At 36.6% G+C, this 20,154-nt stretch overlaps 1 long non-coding RNA gene across 1 annotated transcript in view; it reads left to right on the top strand.

Moving 5' to 3' along the window:
* Positions 1 to 85: 85 nt before the first annotated feature.
* LOC128013673 (uncharacterized) overlaps positions 86 to 20,154 on the top strand; it is a 31,423-nt gene continuing 11,354 nt past the window's right edge. Inside the window, exon 1 of the long non-coding RNA XR_008183365.1 lies at positions 86 to 2,340. This is a non-coding gene — a long non-coding RNA (uncharacterized LOC128013673). The remainder of the gene's footprint in view (positions 2,341 to 20,154) is intronic.

The following is a 20,154-nucleotide window of genomic DNA, read 5'->3' as shown; positions in this document are numbered from 1 at the left end:
TTTATTAATTATAATGTCTTTTTTGTTTGGTAAGTTATATTCTATTCTATTCTATTCACCAATAACCATATATATTCTCTGTACTAAGACAGTGACAGTGATGTCCCACTGGATGGCGCTGTTCACTCACAAATCTCTTATATTTCAAGTGCAGCTCCACCTAATGAGTGATTGAAGCCAGTGCACAATCACATCGTCCATTTTGGAGTATTATATCTGTTCCTTTTTTATGTCAGTTATGTTTAATTACATTGTATATATTTAGGTGCCTATAGCTGTATAATATTTTAAAAATGGGATTGTTTTTGCTTTCCCTCCAATATATGGTAATATTTAGCAATGCAATTTCTTTTCCTGATTAAAATGGGTTTATTTATCCGCCATGACAGGAAGAAATGAATTTCAAGTGGGAAAACCTGTGGAAAGACCAACGTTTCCTTTCTTCGTCATTTGCCGTGTCATTTCTCTGTAAGTATTTTGAGACCCCCGAACCCTTTGGCAGAGCCGCTGACCTTTTCTGCCTTTTAAGTGGCAGAGCTGCACATTAATCATTAATCAGCTTACACCACACTGGAGTTCACAGTTCTCAGCCAATTTTCACTACCAATGAATCCATGTGGATTTTCTGAGAGATCCGTTATGTAATTGTGACCCCTGTGCATGAGCAATAGAGACATAAGGTGGTTTAAAGCCAGATGGGACCACAGCCTTAAAACTTTGATCACACTCTCCAGTTGTAATTTCAAATCTGTCAAGCATGTCTGTCCACTCAATCACACTCCACAGAGGTGGCGTCTGGTGGACCCTGTAGCTGGCTTTTGATTGGAAACAAAAGAGCAAAGGTGCATTTGTAGACCTAATCATGGGCCTGCATGAATTATAATATCTGATTATGACAGAACATGAAGAAAAAATGTTCCAGTGTTTGTCTACAATGATTGAAAACTCCAAAGTTATCCTCAAAAAGTAATTACGAAGACCTAATATTAATGCATTTACAAATGAATACGAACTGCTGCTGAACTTGCACAAACTCTCTGTAACACGTGAGCTGTTTATATTTTCATATACTGGTGTGAGAGAAGTGGGATGTGTTAGAACAAAACTCCTAAAGTTAGATTTGGACAGCGGCCCTGCTCTGGAGTGCAGAGTGAAAATTCAAATCTATGCGGAGCTATTATTCAGACGGAAGGTGTCTGTACGTGTGGGCCGGGCTGAACGGCTCAAGGGAGGGAAATTGAATCTGTGGTCTGGGAGCTCTGCTACTCTTAGTCTGCTGCCTCTGACAGTGATGGATTTTGTCCTGATGGGAGAGTGTCATACCATCATTTCTAATATCTCTCTTTCTTTTCACACACATGCACACACACACACACACACACAGTTACAAACACACTGTTGCTTAATATGTGAAAACCTAACTACAACTCGCATTTAACACGCTTAAGTATATAGTTCAGCCAAAAATGTAAATTCTCTAATCATTGACTCACCCTCTTGTCGTACCAAATCCATATGATTTTCTGTGAAGCATAAAAAGAAAATTTTTGAAGAATATCCTGCTGCTCTTTACCCTATGGGGACTGGTAAACACTAAAATAACAAAAAAGAACAATTAATGTGGTCCAGTAGACTCATGAAATATATTTCAATTCAAGTTTATTTGTATAGCACTTCTCACGATACAAATCATTGCAAAGCAACTTTACAGAAAATTACATTTCTACAATATTAAGTAGTAGCTCATCAGTGGTGACTGTCAGTTAATGTTCATGTGGCAGAAATGTATGGATAAAATCAATTAAAGAGTAAGACGTAATCAAAAAGACGATGAACACTATTTACAGGCATTATTATATGATGCAATCAAACTTATAGCAAAATTTGGTAGTTCTTTGTTGTTTCAGGGTTGGCATCATCTCTTCTAAGGTGTTGTGGATCCAGACTGAAGCTTGTGTAAATCCTAGTGCAAAAACAGCTAAACAAATAGAGATATAAATAGCGTAGCTGCTGTTCCAACCAAGCAAAATGTATTTGCTTAACCAAAGCTAAAGATCAATAATGAGCATTTGATCTTTGATATAACTGCAGTCCAGGATTCTGAGAAGCATTTTTTGAATGCTTGGCCAAAGAGATGTGTCTGAACGCCGAACATTATCAGGAAGGCTACTCCAGAGTTTGGGAGCCAAATGTGAAAAAGCTGTACCTCCTTTAGTGGACTTTGCTTTCCTAGGTACTACTAAAAGTACAGAGTTTTGTGACCTCAGGGAGCAGGATGTATTGTAGTGTGATAGAAAACTAGTTAGGTATGCAGGAACTAAACCATTAAGGGCCTTATAGGTAAGTAATAATATTTTGTTACTGATACAGAACTTAATAGGTAGCCAGAGCAGAGACTGTAAAATTGGGGTAATATATTCATGATCATGATTCTTGACTACCTTTAGCTTGTTTATTGAAGATGCAGGACAACAACCTAGCAGTGCATTACAATAGTCCAGTCTAGAGGTCATGAATGCATGAACTAGCTTTTCTGCATCAGAAACGGGTAACGTTTTGTAGCTTGGCAAAGTTTCTGAGATGGAAGAGTGCTGTTTTTGTAACATGGGAAATATGATTTTCAAAATACAAGTTGCTGTCTAATACCACCCCCAGTTGTTTTTGACTGTAGAGGAAGTCACAGTACATCCGTCTAGTTACACATTTTAATCCAAGGGATTCTGTGTACTGTTTTTTTGGTCCAATAAGTAATATCTCTGTCTTATCCGAATTTAACAGGAGAAAATTATTGGTCATCCAATCTTTAAAATTTTTAACATACTCTGTTAGCTTAGACAATTTAGAAGTTTCATCTGGTCTAGTTGAGATGTATATTTGAGTATCATCAGCATAACAGTGGAAACTAATGCCATATTTTCTAATAATATTACAAAGGGGCAACATGTATATTGAAAATAGCAGAGGACCTTGGACAGATCCTTGTGGCACTCCAACTGAGATGGCTCCCCATTTTAATAAACACAGTCTAACCATATTATATCCTGCCCTTGAATACCCATATAGTTTTGTAATCGATCTACATACAGAATGAGTATGTCATGATCTACTGTGTCAAACGCAGCACTAAGATCAAGTAAAACTAGAAATGATATGAGCCTTGGTCAGACACAATAAGTAAGTCATTTGTAATTTTAACATGTGCAGTTTCTGTATAGCAGTTTTTGCTATGGTGCGGTGAATGAAGCTGAAGTAGACACTGTAGAATCTACATTTGTTATTGTATTTCTGATGTTATCTATTTTATCAGTGAAGAAATTCATTAAGTGATTACTATTAAACTGGAGGGAATATTAAGATCGGTTGACGTCAGGTTATTTCCACGGTGCTAAATAAAAACCTTGGATTGCTTTGGTTATTTTCTATGAGTTTGTGGATTTGATCAGCCATTGCAGCTTTTAGAGATGTCTATTGCTGGACATACCGTTTTTCCACGCAATTCTAAAAACTTACAAGTTAGTTTTTCTCCAATTGTGCTCAAGACTACAAGTTTCTCTTTGAAGAAAATGGGTATTACTGATATACCATGGCACAGCATGTTTTTCTCTAACCTTTTTCGATTTGATGGGGGCAACAGCTTCTAATGTATTAGAGAAGATGGTGCCCATGTTGCAGTAAAACCAGTTCCATGTGATATAATTAATCTAGCATATGATTAAAACGTTGAGTTGGCTGGTAAGGTTTTTCTTCATTAATGCATCATTTGTATTATCAACGTGAATGTTAAAATCTCAGACAATTAGCACTTTATCAAAGGTAACCAATAGGTCTGAGAGGAAATCTGGAAATTCTTTTAGGCTTTAAAAAACTAAAAAAAGAAAAAATAATTTTTGAAGAACTAACATCACTTAAACTACAAATAAAAAATTATTAAAACTACAGTTTTCTGGAAATCTGGAAATTCTTTTAGGCTTTAAAAAACTAAAAAAAGAAAAAATAATTTTTGAAGAACTAACATCACTTAAACTACAAATAAAAAAATATTAAAACTACAGGTAACCAATAGGTCTGAGAGGAAATCTGGAAATTCTGGAAATTCTTTTAGGCTTTAAAAAACTAAAAAAAGAAAAAATAATTTTTGAAGAACTAACATCACTTAAACTACAAATAAAAAATTATTAAAACTACAGTCTATAAACATACATGAAAACAGGAAATATAAAAATAAAAATGGATAAAAAAAAAAACAAAAAAACTATAATAATATCTGAATGATACTTAAATAAAACAGGCACCAAGATTATTCTTTATAAAAAATTTGTTTGGATTTGGAGTAGTATGAGGGTGAGTAAATGATGAAGAAATTTTATAATATTAAATATGAACTATAAATCTGAACAACAAAAAAGTATGAACAAAAAATTATTGAAAGTTGCATAAGACAAAAAAGGAGAGCCATATTATTTTTATCAGGCTTACATGATCATAATAATTCATATTAAAACTAAATCAATGAACTTGAACAATTATAGATAGGTGTATAGACAAAAGCTAATGAAGAAGAAAAAACACACCAATCAAAAAATCCCAGCGACATTTACAATAACCTCCATCAGGCTTCCATGATCTAAATATTAAATATTATAAATATATAAATATATTTGATCATTTCTATAATCAACTCTTAATAAAGAAATTAAAAGCTTTTATGCTCACAAAAAATTACAATACCCTCAAATCCAAGTAAATAAATTCATTTGCTGCTTAATTATTAATCAATTCTTTTTCAAAACTTGGCAAAGCAGGTGATTTAAATCAGATGAACTTGTGCCCACCTGGCCTCCTCGTGTCGCCACCCACAGCGTGTCACTCACACAGGAAGTGATATTGGCTGTCCTGTCGCTGCTTGTTAACAGCTGGTTCACTAATGATCCTCCGCCTGTCGGCTCGCGGTGCAGCGTGGAGGGAGAGCCGCAAGCAGCGCCCTCATCAGTCCTGTCGGCCCGTCTCAGCACACCGCCTGCGGGGAAAAGACCCTCGGCACTGCACACCGGTGAGCTGCAGGTCTCACGTCATGATCTAGCAGATCAAGGGTGATTGTAATTAGACAGTGACATCGGCTGGCAGTGGGATGCTTGTAATGAGGGCCATGGGGTGGTCTTATGTAGAGACAGAGTGTGTGTGAGAGAGAAGCGGAGATATCATGCATTTATGTTTTATAAGGATTACCGGCAAAGGTCAGGCTGGAGTCTTGCTGGTGCTCAACAGCTATATAGAGAACAGAGTGCTAAACAAAAGGCGGACAGAGAAACTCAGGAGGAGACAGCTTGACTCTGCCACGCTACAGCCTCTGACAGGCAGGACTGACTGCTTATCTCTGAGCATATGGGTGTGAGGCCAAGAGGTACAGTATTGGTTTGAAGTAGGGAGGCAAAACTTTGCCAGGCTTTAAGAGTACAGCACTCTGAAAATTAATTAATAAGCTCTACATAGAGTCATATATACATTTCTGGCAGTGAATTATTAAATGAAGCATTTTTTCCCCCAAATAGTAGCTTTGGGGTAAAGTGGGCCACATGCTTCATGTGTAAGCCACTAAAAGCAATCTCTTTCTACTTTTCATTGTAGAAAGTAATGTTACAAACAATTATACAATTGTAAAATGTTATACAAAAACAAAACACAAATATCGGAAATATTAAACATTCCACAACTTGTTAATTCATTCCCACCTTTTAGTAAATCTTGTCAATGTTGCATTCATTAGTTTACTTAATTTTGATTTGATAAATATGTGTATAAAAATGTATGTGTGTGTGTGTGAGTGTAAATAATTCTTCGACAAAATGAGAGAGCTATAATATTAGTTTGCTTTAATATGCACATTTAAAATCTGACTCAAAGATGACTAATGTTGACTATTGGGGAGAGTTCAGTAGTCAACATTAGTCATATTTGAGTCAGATTTGAAATGTGCATATAAATGCAAACTAATATCATAGCTCTCTCATTTTTGATGAGGAATTATTAACATATTCATATTCGCTTCACATATTCATATGCTACTACTATATACATATTTATAGAAGAATATGGGTAGCAAAATTCATTTCAAAATATAATATGCAAAATGACAATGCAATATGTAAAATGGCAAAGTATTTCTGTATTTAAATGTACATTTTCCCATACATATGTGCAACATTTAATGCAAAATGAAAAAAATAAAATTTCAATTATATTTAAATTTGCCATTTTCTACACTAGTTTTAATATGTAAATTAAAAACATATTTTAAGGCATTATAAGTTGCAAAATTAAAATGAAATTTTGATTAGATATGTTCAACATGTCCAAGCAAAAACTGTAGCAAAATTATCATTTACATGCCATTTTTCCTAAATGCATGTAGACTTACAGGTAGGACACTTGAGATTGCATTTTCTTTGAGACACCGTGAGATAACTGTAGCAAAATGTAGTGTGAATTTCAAAATGCATTCTGAGTCAAATGTGCAGCAAAATGGTTGCATTTTCATTAAAACCCTGTGATCAGTCTAGACTAATGTGAATTTGAAAATGCATTCCGAGCAGATCATGCCCCCAAACTGTCAATCATTATATCAACAAGACGCACAACAAGTCAATATTCGCCATTAACCAAACGCTTTTCACCTGCCTCAACATCTCACTGTTTTACATTGCCATTGATGCACATAAGCAGACAGTGCAATTCTACACTTTTACCTATTTGCTACCAAACATTATTCTTCTCCTAAAATGGATTGCGTGTCCCCAAGCACCTAAGCGTTGCAGGTGCATTGCACATCTCACTCTGCACGCCGAATGTAAGCAAATTTGCAGCGGACAACTGTCATGTCCGGTGTAGCCACGTTGTCAGGTGGCGAGTAAATAAGTGCAGAATTGCAATGTTTGCTTATGTGCATCAGTTGTAATGTAAACAGTGAGATGTTGAGGCAGGTGAAAACCGTTTGTTTAGTGGGGAGTACTGACCTATTGTGCATCTTGTTGCTGAGACCCGCCTTGATATTCAAATTTTTGAATGGGATTGTGTGTGTCATGCTTGAGTTATATTTAAGTTTTCATGTTACTGCAAACTAATGCTGCAGCATTCTCATTTCTGTGCATAGGAGACATACAGTAGAGTTTACCCAAATATGAAAATTGAGTTTACTCATCCATGTTGTTCCAAACCTGTGTGAATTTCAATGTACTTTAACACAAAAGATGCTATTTTGCATTATTTTTTTTCAAAATAATACAAAACAACATTGGTCCCCACTGACTTTCTTTGCATAGATAAAATCTTCTTTTCATTTTTGTGCCATCAGTCCCTTTTAGCTAAAAGAGCACATTGTCATTGATACATCAGTCACAAACAGTGAAATCCGTGCCTATAATTATCCTAATAATGCACTTCCATTATTTGTTTATTTATGTTTTTCACACATTTCCTGTCCGAGACAGATAGAGTGACCCATCGGCTTGTACACAACACCCAGTATTAAAGAGCAGACACTGTACAGGACTTAAATGTGTGTCTCAGCTGGCTGTGATATATCAGTCTCTTCAAAGTACAGACCATGCTGTACACTCGCACAAATACATACATTGTTTAAGCCTTCCACCTCACAGATTACAATATTATTTCCTGGCAGATTGCGAAATGATTCATATTTATTACCGCTTAATATAACAATTTTTCTTATTTATCTGTCAGCTGGAGCCAAAATACATAAATCAAATATATAGGGATGCAGACTGTAACAATATGTAATTACCACAGTGTCTGGGCCCTCTCCCAATAAACACAATTACAGTGACGCATATTGCTCATATTGGGTCAGATTTTACAGGGCGGCAGGCTTTTATGATTCTCACACAGTCTCTACGTGTTTATGTGTTGCAGTGTCTCAGAGTGACCGATGCATCGGCTGTTGTTGTACTCTTTCCTAACAGAATCCAGAGCCAAAGTGCTGCAGCGTTCGGTGGATTCAAACTAACGGTGCTTTGAATCATTACGAATTTTAATGTGAACTGGATGAAGTATATGTGTGATTTGCATCTGGGTATTGCAAAAAGTGTTCAATCTCAAACAAAACCAACTAAATAATAAGACAAGACTGAACCGATAATTAATAATTTTTAGTGTAGTTTTCAAATTTAGACTCTAATTCTCAGCTTCTCTGTCTTTTATAATAATGTTTTATTTCTTTATCAAGCACCATTTTCTCTGTAAGAAATTAACCAGAAATGTTAATATTCACCCTCATATTGTATTGAATTCATGATTTTCTGTGAAATACAAAAGGAGAATTTTGAAAGAATATCCTGCTGCTGTTTTCCATATAATGAAAGTGGATGGGGACTAGAGCTGTTGAGCACAAAACTGACAAAAAAGCACAATAAAAGTGGTCCAGTAGACTCATGCAATATATTTCAAGTCTTCTCAAGCCGTTTAAAAAACATTTTCAGAGGAATGGACGATTTTGAAGCTTACCCCATTTATTTCCATTAAAAAAGAAGAGTGCCCAAGACATCTATAAAAGTTCAACTGAACTGTTCCTTTCCGGTTTTTAATTAACATGAGGGTGAGAAACTAAAAGATACATTTTCGAAAATGTCAATATTAACAATAAATTCATGAACCCGAAAAATCATATACAGCTATGTGTGCAAAACAAAAGCATTATTCAAATGAATGAATGAATGAATGTGTAAATAGATACTGGCCATGTTTCAGTCATACAAACAGAAATTGAACATTTGTTGAGCAACTTTCAGTCCCCTACTAAATAATAAATAAGACAGGGCTGAACTAGTTCAATCCGCAGCTTCTCTACCTTTATTCTTATGTCTAGTTTATTCATCAAGCACCAGTCGATCTCAGAGCTTTTACTTTGTTAAAAAATAAAAATCCCCAAAGGGACTTTCTGATCCTGTATGTACAAACATGTTCTGCCTCATCTCCAACTCTCTATTCACTGCAGCCAATAACGCATCAACTAATAAACGCGGCTCTATTGACAGAGATAACACAATGCGGTTGCCTTTGGCCTCTTTTAAAACATACAAATAAACAATTATATCAGGGATCCTCCTGTGGAACTCCGAAGAATATGTTCCCATGTTGAATAATGAGCAACTCTGTGCTGTAATATGAGGCAGCTGGTGACTTATGAAACAGATATATTGCTGCAGCTCCAGTTTTCGCTTTCAGGAGACTGAAGGGCATTTCATGCTATTAACCTCCGGTCTGGGAGAAAATTCAGCTGGGTGCGTGATTGAAATGCTTCTCATGGCAAGGGCCTTGTAGCGAGGTCCCTGATTGTTTGCCTTGTTCATTTCTGTAATTCTCTTCATCATGGGGCTCTCAGAGAATCTATTAAAAGCACATGGCTATATTTTTAAAGGTTAAGCTCAGCTTTTCAGCCTCACCAATCAAGCAAGATGAGCTTTAGATGAAAAACAGCCATTATTCGGAGGTTAGCTGCTTCTCAGGGTAGTCGCTCCCTTTGGGCTTCGGCGTATTGTTTCAGTCCATAGGAAGACGGCTATATTTATGGTTCAAAATTTGCGACTTAAACCATTTTGAAAACATTATGTATAAACACATTTCTAGTAAATACAGTACGTCAGGTGTTTGCTGTTGAAGTGGCTGTTTTCTAACTATGAAACTGAATCCTGGGTCTTTTAAAAACTGTACACAGGCAAATCTGATTTACCTGAATGAAGATGCAGTATCACATAACAACAGTAGGGAGCGATGTTGCATAACTAAACTGACACAAATACTCATAATGTCCCTCGGTGCTCCCTCTTGTTGATGAATTAAAAGCCTTCAGCATATTTTTGCCTTGTTTTGCCCAAATATGTTGTTGATAATATATCATAATAATATTCTATATAATTTTACAAGATTTAACTAATGCATTCTATAAATTATAGAAAAAAAAAAAAAAAAAAAAAAAAAAATATATATATATATATATATATATATATATATATATATGTGTGTGTGTGTGTGTGTGTGTGTGTGTGTGTGTGTGTGTGGCGATGCATTCTAAACAGTGACATTAAATTACATCTCACTCTTCTTCTGTTTCACTTTCCCCTGCTCTAACTTGCCTTTTTATTACTTCTGTACCCTTAAGTACATATTTGTGAAGTTTGTGGTTATTTTTGCTACATCAGGGTTTAATTAACGTCAGGGTGAAAGAGGTACATCGTCCGTAAAATTAAACGAATGAACAGCAAAATAATATGCGGTTGGCTTCAAGTTTACAAGTCTTCAATGCATTCAGTAAGAGCACTACTAAAACTTTGATAGTGTCTAATTTTGACTATTGAAAGGTACATATTTTATATTTGTCTGTTAAACCTATGACACATCTATAATTCTGATATTTTACATTGCCAACCTCAACCAGACACAGATTTCCAATAATACACCGCACCGCTCCTGATTGCTGCTGGAAAAGTCTTCGTGTTTATAAGGAAAATCCATCTCTTTTCAGGAATTTGTTTTCAACCACACACATTACAATAATTGGTTGCTTTTTAAAGAGAAACTTGATCCGGTGTGTGTGTGTGCGCATAATTATACAGCTTTGGGTTTCTCTCTAGAAGAATTTTCTTCCCCGTCTTCTCCTCTCATGTACTCGGTCACAAACCCAGCTCCCTTTAAATGTGGAGCGGCACACCCACATAAACACACAAACTCACACACACTCAGCCAGACACTAATCAATGTAACCACAGTGAGGCTGATTGGTTTACAGACACATGTTTAGAGACCAGCCTCCACACATCTCAGTATGTCTTATTGGCCAACAGTATTTCGTTTGTTTGGACAGCTAGCAATCCTGGCTAACCACTGCTAATTAGACTCCATAAAGCTGTACTGGAACAAACAGTGCATGCTAACTGAGCTTTAAATCAACACTCGCGGTATGCCAAAAGGGACATAAATTACATTTTAATTGCTTCAACTAATTCCACAAGGAACATGTTTGCTGAGATCAGAATGATCATAATTAAAAATGCTCCGTTTCATTTCATTTCTCATCCCCTTTTTTTGTACCGTCATGCGGGGTAAATGAGAACTGATGAAATATCCCTCTCATTAAACCCTCTTTCTATGTTTCTTGATGAAGTGTAAGGTAAGATTAAATTTCTTTATGAGAATTATGAAATAAACCTACTTAACCATGTGTAGACCAATTTACAGGCATTGGGGCTAAGGCGATATGCCGTTATCATCTGTGAGCACACCATGACAGATAGATCTTTTAAATCTTGAAAAGTTAGCAAAACTTTAAATTGAAAAAAATAGGCAAAACTTTGCATAAAATGAACCGACAAGCTCTAAAAAGGATAAAAGCACCATTAATTAGTCTTTACGACTCTTTTTATTCACTGAAAATCTTACTCTAAATGAAGTCTGAGTCAAATAACGGCGTCAGGCTCTCTGATACTAAACTAGGATTGATTCTCAGTGAAAAAAGAATTGGTCTAAGATCCACTTTGAAACAATTTTTCACACAGAAAATAAGCAAATAACTTACTGAATTAAACATAAAATTTTGACTTAAATTGTAATTACTTGGAAAACACACTCCAAAAATCAAGTAAATTTACAATTTTGAAAACAACAACAATACACCTGTATATATATATATATATATATATATATATATATAAATATATATATATATATATATATATATATATATATATATATATATATATATATATATATATATTATTTTATTTTTTTATTTTTTTTACAGTAAAAATTCTTTCAGAATTGTGAAGTAGCTTTATCATGACTGAAATATGTTGTTTACGATGCTAGTAAATTATAAAAAAAAAAATTCCATTTTGCATGAACTGTCCCTTTAAATTGGCTCAAGCTCTTATGGAAGCCCAGAGGCTGGAAAATCTGATAAGCACAATGAGTGTTCCAGATACTTTAAATGTCTTTATTGAGACACCATATTACAGTGCATTTGTCTATTCTGTCTGGAATCACACCGAACCACATGGAGCATGCTGGAACCATTACATATCTAAATTTACAACACCCGTTCTAGTCCAAGGCCATATTTTGTAAGCTATCTATCCATAGAGCTGCCTACAAACTCAGTTAACATACCAAAACATTCACACAAGCTCTTTATTGACAACATATCCACACATAAACAAACAGCAATTCACACCACTTTACACAGACTTCACTGTTGTCTGAACACATGCAGGCTATGATATTTTTCCTGTGCCAGTGGTATTCATCTGTAACTAATATGCAGAGAGAATTTTTACTGGCTGGCTCACACGGCCAGTTGTTTTCCATTTGTAGAAAAGGCAATGCGTCTTTTTCGTTTCCCACCCATTTGTCAACTTTTGAACGCACATCTCTCATCACAGTTTGTTAATTGTTCCACATGTTACGGCTGAGCCAGCGAAAGTGCACACATGCCTCGGCCCAACAACCTACACTGAGCCATGAATGCGGCTGCTGACTCGGTATATTTAGGTGGAGCGCGGTACACAGCTGTCCCGAAGCACGGAGCTGGCGTGTTTCACAGAGATCGGCTGCAGCGGGTGACTGTGGGGAGTATGAACATGATGGGAGGTCTCCGAAAGGTCAGGAGAGGAAGAGGCCTCTGTCATGTGCTGCCGTCAGCTCTCTTTTTTTGATCAGTTTCACAGAGACTTGGTCATGAAATTGAGTTAGCGAGAAAACATGACAGATAAAGACAGACAGACAGACAGACAGACAGACACAGACAGACACAGACAGACAGACACAGACAGACAGATAGATAGATAGATAGATAGATAGATAGATAGATAGATAGATAGATAGATAGATAGATAGACAGATAGATAGAGTAGAAGCAATGATAGCAAGAACAACAGAGCAGAGATACTTGGCTGGATAGATGATAGACAGTACGATGTTCTAATTATAAATCTAACTTTTGTACAGAAAGACAGACAGACAGACAGACAGACTAATAGATAGGAAGACAGACAAATGCAATAACAGATAAACAGACAGAACGATAGATAGACGAACAGACAGACAGAAGACAAACAGACAGACAGACAGACAGACAGGAAGACAGAAGACAGACAGACAGGAGACAGACAAACAGACAGACAGACAGACAGAAGACAGATAGACAGAAGACAGACAGACAGATAGAAGACAGACAGACAGACAGGAAGACAGAAGACAGACAGACAGGAGACAGACAAACAGACAGACAGACAGACAGAAGACAGATAGACAGAAGACAGACAGACAGGAGACAGACAGACAGACAGGAAGACAGAAGACAGACAGACAGGAGACAGACAAACAGACAGACAGACAGACAGAAGACAGATAGACAGAAGACAGACAGACAGATAGAAGACAGACAGACAGACAGACAGACAGAAGACAGAAGACAGACAGACAGACAGACAGACAGAAGACAGATAGACAGATAGACAGACAGACAGACAGACAGATAGAAGACAGACAGACAGAAGACAGACAGACAGAAGACAGACAGACAGATAGACAGAAGACAGACAGACAGACAGACAGACAGACAGAAGACAGACAGACAGACAGAAGACAGACAGACAGATAGACAGAAGACAGACAGACAGACAGACAGACAGAAGACAGACAGACAGACAGACAGACAGACAGAAGACAGACAGACAGACAGACAGACAGACAGACAGACAGACAGACAGATAGATAGATAGATAGATAGATAGATAGATAGATAGATAGATAGATAGATAGATAGATAGATAGATAGATAGGTAGATAGATAGATAGATAAAAAATATATAGGATGATAAATAAGAAAAAATGATAGAAAGACAGACAGAACGATAGATGGATGGACATGCGGATTGTTAGACATAGACCGACTGACATTAATAGAAAGACAAACAGATGCAATGACATATAGATGATTAGAAAGAAAGAAAGAAAAAATAAAGAAAGGGAGAGAAAGAGAGAGAGCAATTAAATGTGAAGGGGCTCAGCTGTTTGCAGGCTCTGTTCAGATGACAGTAAATTGAAGATAATACAGAATTGAAGTGGGTTTGACGACTCTTCAATGGCTTGCAGAGACTGTTTGGGTTCACAGGCACGAGGACTGATGTGCATCTTAACTCGCCCTGACCATCAATCCTAATGACACACATCAGCATCTGACGCTCACGTTTGGGAGTCACACTTTCAGCAAAACACACCAGGAGCTCCATGAGTCTGAGAGGGTCCATGTCTCACCTCACAAACGTATCATATTTTTTATTTGGGTTAAAGAGCTAAACTAAGGCACAAGCTTAAAACCTAATTAATGCTCAGTGCAGAGATCATTAGCACACTGCATTCCAGAAGAGAAAAGTTCTGATTTGGGTGCTCGTGTTTCGCTAATTCCCTCTTGACAGTGCTGTGGCACTTGTGCTTAGGAATGTGGAGAAGATTACACATTGCTTTTAATTATGGCAGCTCGTTTGCATATCTTTCTAAATCATAATATATGGTAATGAGCATTTTCCTTGCATTGAGAGTCCCAGGCAGCAAATGTGCCCTAAAAATGTCTGTAAATATTAGTTTTCCTGTCAGCTCAAAGAAATTCTCTTGAAATGGTTTTAAATAGCATCGCTTCTATTTATTCTCCAGAAGAAATTTAAATGCACTGCAATTAAAATAAACATTAATTAGCATGTGCGGTCTTAAACATCCTGAAACTTTAGTAAGAGGGACATACAAATCAGTTACAGTTCTGAAATTTGACACAGGGTTTTTGGAAAAGGCTGCCCTGTTCTCAGAAAATTAGAAAATATTCCACTAAAAAGAATGAAGTGGTGAGAGACGTGGCAGACGGCTTGAGGATTAACTATTCCTTTAGGCATGCATGAGACAATAAACCATCTAACAAAATGCATCTGGACACATCTTAACAACTTGATTATTGTTGCACATTTTTGCTGAAATATTTTTTGTCCAGTTTTTAATTTTCTTTTTTTCCATACATTGAAAGATCACAGTCCCTATATATTAATTTACTTTCATTGTATTGAGAATATCAATGTGAACGTCCTTCAAACCTTCTCCTCTACAAGAAATAAAAAATGTCATACAGATGAGAAAATAATGACAGAACTTCATTTCACTTTAAAAAAGCACAAAGTATCACTACCCTGCTCTTAATAGAACCAACTAATAGAAGAAAAATGCACTAAAGCTAAATAACAAGCCTGAATCTATATGAAAACATCTTGTAGATATTGAAATCACTTTGTGACTCTCCATGGAGCGCACATCTTTTATTGAGCCATGCGTGCAAAGATCATTTGATCCTTTCAATGAGTCCAGGATCAGAAAACATACTTAGACCCACATAAATTATTTGATTCTCGAAAGGGCCTAAGAGCTGAGAAAGCCTCAGTTGAGGTAAAATTCAAAGAAACCAGGCAATCGGCAGATAGATGCTCCTTGTAATGCGTATCAAGTGCGTCAATCTCTGGAAGATGCTCTCAGTCTGAAGATGGAGCAGAAGACGTTTGTGCTCTGCGGGCAAGACAATGTGTTGACCCATAAACAAAGCAAGTGATCAGATGGAAGCACTTGTGTGGAGAAATAGCAGGGCTTTCAAACAGGACCGTAATCTGTATCTGACCGTAGGGAAGAGTGAGGGAGGTTTTAATTTACTCCGGTACATGAGAGAAGGAAGCCGTCCGAGCACATCAGAATGGGATTTTACACTCAAGTACACTCTGGACTCCTGCTTTTTACTTTTTCTTCTTCTTCTTCAAACAGAGCTGATAGAACAGAGCGACCCTCTTGTTCTCGGTGGCACTGTGGATCTCACGATCCATCTGTTCAGTCATTGTAAGTAAAAGCACTGAAGGATGGGAAGATGAAGATGAGAGGGAGAAAAAATAAAGAGGACTGGTTAATACCCCCCCCCCCATAACACAAACACACACACAGATTTGTTTTTTATTTTTTATAATTCTTAGGACTTACTTATAAAATGGGCATTTTATGATAGGATAGCTTATGAAGCAGATCTATTAATTTATTCAAAAAATATTCATACATACAATGACCCAAATACACATCTTCTATGTGTTTCATTTCCAAATTAAAATTAATTGTAATATTTTTTAAAGGGTGGGTGTAACATTAAATAGGGGGATATAACTGTCCTGATATATAATACATTTCAATTTTATATTATAAATAGGATACAAAAATATAACTTCATTACTGTCCGTCTTGATGTTAATGGACATTGTTTTTCTAAGAACTCCCACTGTTCCACTCAAGACCATATGGAAAACATTGTTAACATTATATTATATTTTATTTATTTATTTATAAATGTATTTAATCACTGATTAACATGTGTACAATCACATGGTGCACACACATACACACACACACACACATCATTTTAACATAATTATTTATTTAATTAATTCATTTATATATAATTTTTAAATCAATGATCAAGATGTGTTGTGTACACTCACTTATAGGTGTAAGAAAAACATTTAATTACTTTTCCATCTAGATGTTAATGGACGTTATTTTTCTAAGAACTCCCACTTAATGTTCCGCTCAAACCCATATGGAAAACACTGTTTACATTTTTCTTGCAAAACCTAAAAGGATCTCATAACTGGAACTGCACTAATGAATTCATGAGTTTCTGTAGGGCCTTAATAGAAGTACAACTGGGACGAAAAGCAGTAATTGCGGAAAATATCGGCCGAACACACTTCATCATTACCAGCGCGCTCACCTCATTTCACAGTGGTCTTGCAGGTTTGATTGGATGTGTATATTACCTTATCTAAAGACTTATCCACTGTATCAGCGCTGACCAATCACGTATCTTTAAAAAGAGATAAGACTGCACAAGAACATACACAGTCTGCTGGTGACTGCAGGTAGGGTGTTAAGTTAGTAGTGATACAACATAAGGGAGGACCTATAAGCTGTGTCAGCCTATAAAGAGAGCCCTGCTGTTTATTTCAGTGTGCTCAGGGCCTGTTGAGCCCCTACTGTAGCGTGGAGGAGAACATTGATTTTACTGTCAGGCAAAAGCACTTACTTCCGGTGCCAGGTAGACCTAAACTAGAGTAAGATAAGATATCTGCTCTGAAGCTGTTGGTCTGAACACAGTGAATGGATACAATTCAGTTTATATTTAGTCATTTAGCAGACACTTTTATCCAAAGTGACTTACAAATGAGGACATTGGAAGCAATCAAACATTGGAAGCTTGAACAAGGAGTTGTGCGGGATGTTTCGAAAGAAAGTGCCTGATCTTCTTAATGTCGAATAAAGCAAATCTGCTGGACCGTACAGTTTTAGCATTGTGATCTGAGAAAGTTAGCTGATCATCAATCATAACTCCAAGGTTTCTTGCTGTTTCTGAAGGAGCAATGGTTGATGTGCCTAACTTGATGGTGAAATTGTGATGAAACAAGCAGTTCTGTCTTGGCTAGGTTGAGTTGAAGGTGATGGTCCTTCATCCAGTAAGAAATGTCTGTTAGACAAGCTGAGATGCGAGCATCTACCATCGGATCATCAAGATGGAATGAGAGGTAGAGTTGAGTGTCATCAGCATAGCAGTGGTATGAAAAGCCATGTTTCTGAATGACAGAACCTAATGATGCCATGTAGACAGAGAAGAGAAGTGGTCCAAGAACATAGCCCTGAGGCACCCCAGTAGTGAGATGTTGCGACTTGGACACCTCAACTTGGAGAGCTTTTGTCTGCCACAGTAATAGGTAATAATAATAGCTTTTCATAGTCATTACTGATACATATTTACTGATATGTATTTAGGATTTGTTAATATATTTTACATCACAGTACATCAATTATTCTCCACATTCTGTACATTATTGTTTCTCCTCCATGCCCCGCCTTTCTGAAATGCGTTGTGTTTTTACAAAACTCATAGTTCTGAAAAGCAAGGTGTGCTTTGATTGGCCTGCTATCCAACGAGTTGTGATTGGATGAATGCTTCAAGCGTGTGATGGAAATGTTACACCCCTCACCATACTGTTATGGCATGTACTGATCAGAACACTGGCACACAGGACAAAAACATTAAAACCCATTAAAAACGAAGCATTTGTTGCATCCAGTTGGGACATAATTACTGTTCATAATGACTTAAGCCCTATTCGGACGGGACTAGTTTTACAGGGGATCGTTAGAGAAATCTGCGTTTCACAGACGACCTTGGTGATTTTAATCCCGTCCGAATCTGCCAAGTCTGTGTTTTTCTCACACAACCTCTGTGATAATTCCAGAGCAAATTACCTACTGTTTTTCAGGAAAATCAGTGATCCTCTGAGAAAACTAATCCAGTCTGAATGCGAATGTCTGTAATTGCCGCGTTTGCTTGAGTGTTTTGGCCAAAGTGAATTACCGTAGATGCTCTTACCGTGCACATGTTGCCCTACCGGCAAAGAAATAATAATAAAAAAAAAAAATACAAATTATAAAATCAAGAGCAAGGTCACGTAAACTGTTAATACCGGCTATTGTAATATTAGCATCTGGTAAGATTACTCACATTCATTTATGCACTCATAATGTTACGTAATGTTTTAATTACATATGTACCTTTATGAAAATTAAACATACGGTAGGTTTAGCCTACTACACACACACAAAAAAGGAAAATAAGTTAAACTAAAGGAACCACACATTAACATGGTTTTGCTATACTAGCCATTTAGTATTTATTGTGTAATAATACTAAATGCCAATCATTCTGAATGAATGCAATGCACGCATACAGAGCGCGTGATCTCTGTGACGCCCAGACGCACAAATCAGACCCTCCCTCCTCTGCAATAAACACGGAGATGTTAGTCCCGTCCGAATTGGTACATGAAAATCGCAGACTTCAGGTGGTAAGAATTTAAACTCAAATGTAGTTTAGAAAAGTAGTCCCGTCCGAATAGGGCTTTATACTGTCTTTTTACATGTTGTGTTGTGTTTTTTGCAGTTTCATTTCAGTTTTTGAAAAATTTTCATGTTTTTAGAACATTAAAGCACGTCAGCATATTCCGTTACACCAGATACACAAAATAATGATCTTTAAAATAGCACCATATGGCCCCTTTAATATCAATAGAGAGCACTTGCCTTCTAGAAACATTTAGAATCAAGTCTACATGACAGAGTTAAGGAAAAAGAAACTGCAAACAGAATATATACCTTTTGAACCCAACTATACTTGTAATTGCCTCTTTGTATACATATTGATTTTAGTGACTTAGAAGTACTATTCACCCAAAAATGAATTTACTTTTAGGCTTGACGCTTTCATTCCAAACCTGTATGGCTTTCATTCTTCTATGGAACACAAATGAAGATATTTTGCTGAATGATGGGAACTTTCAATGCATGGACAAAGAAAGACAAACTAAGACATTTTTCAAAATGTAATCTTTTGAGTGTTATACAGAAGGAACATATGCATACATGTATGGATAAATGATTTAATCTCAGGTTGCCCTGACATATGTGAACTTTGTTCTTGACAACTTAATATTTTGTCCCATTTCTTTTATTTAGTCTGCTTTGTTACAGAATTCCTGTAACTCAAATAATAGTGTGCAGCGCTTGTGATGTGAAGGTCATGGGCTCTTTCCCAGAGAATAAAATGTGTACCTTGAATGCAATATATGTTGCTTTCGATAAAAGCGACTGCTATATATGCATATATAAATATATATTTTGTGAACTTACCACACCTGTACCAAATGATTCAGAACTTTAGCCATATTGTAAGGGTTTATAACGACGCTAGAGAGATGAAGGCCAGTTTACATGTCTGTGTGTGTGTGTGTATGTGTATGTGTATGTGTATGCGTGTATCTGTGTGTGTCAAGGCCAAGCTCATTAAGGGCCAGCAAGCCTGTGTTGTAAAGGTCTGGCCACAGCTTGGCCATGGCACCGCTATCTCTCAGCAGACTGTGTTTGCTAGACCACACTTTTTTTTTTTAATGGATCTGTTAATAAGCCAAGCACTTCATCAGCCCGCCTGAGGCTATAATGGTGTCCCACCAACACACTGCT

The sequence above is a fragment of the Carassius gibelio genome, chromosome B24, assembly GCF_023724105.1.
Source record: "Carassius gibelio isolate Cgi1373 ecotype wild population from Czech Republic chromosome B24, carGib1.2-hapl.c, whole genome shotgun sequence".
Lineage (NCBI taxonomy): Eukaryota > Metazoa > Chordata > Actinopteri > Cypriniformes > Cyprinidae > Carassius > Carassius gibelio.
This window is presented reverse-complemented; position numbering and strand designations above follow the sequence as displayed.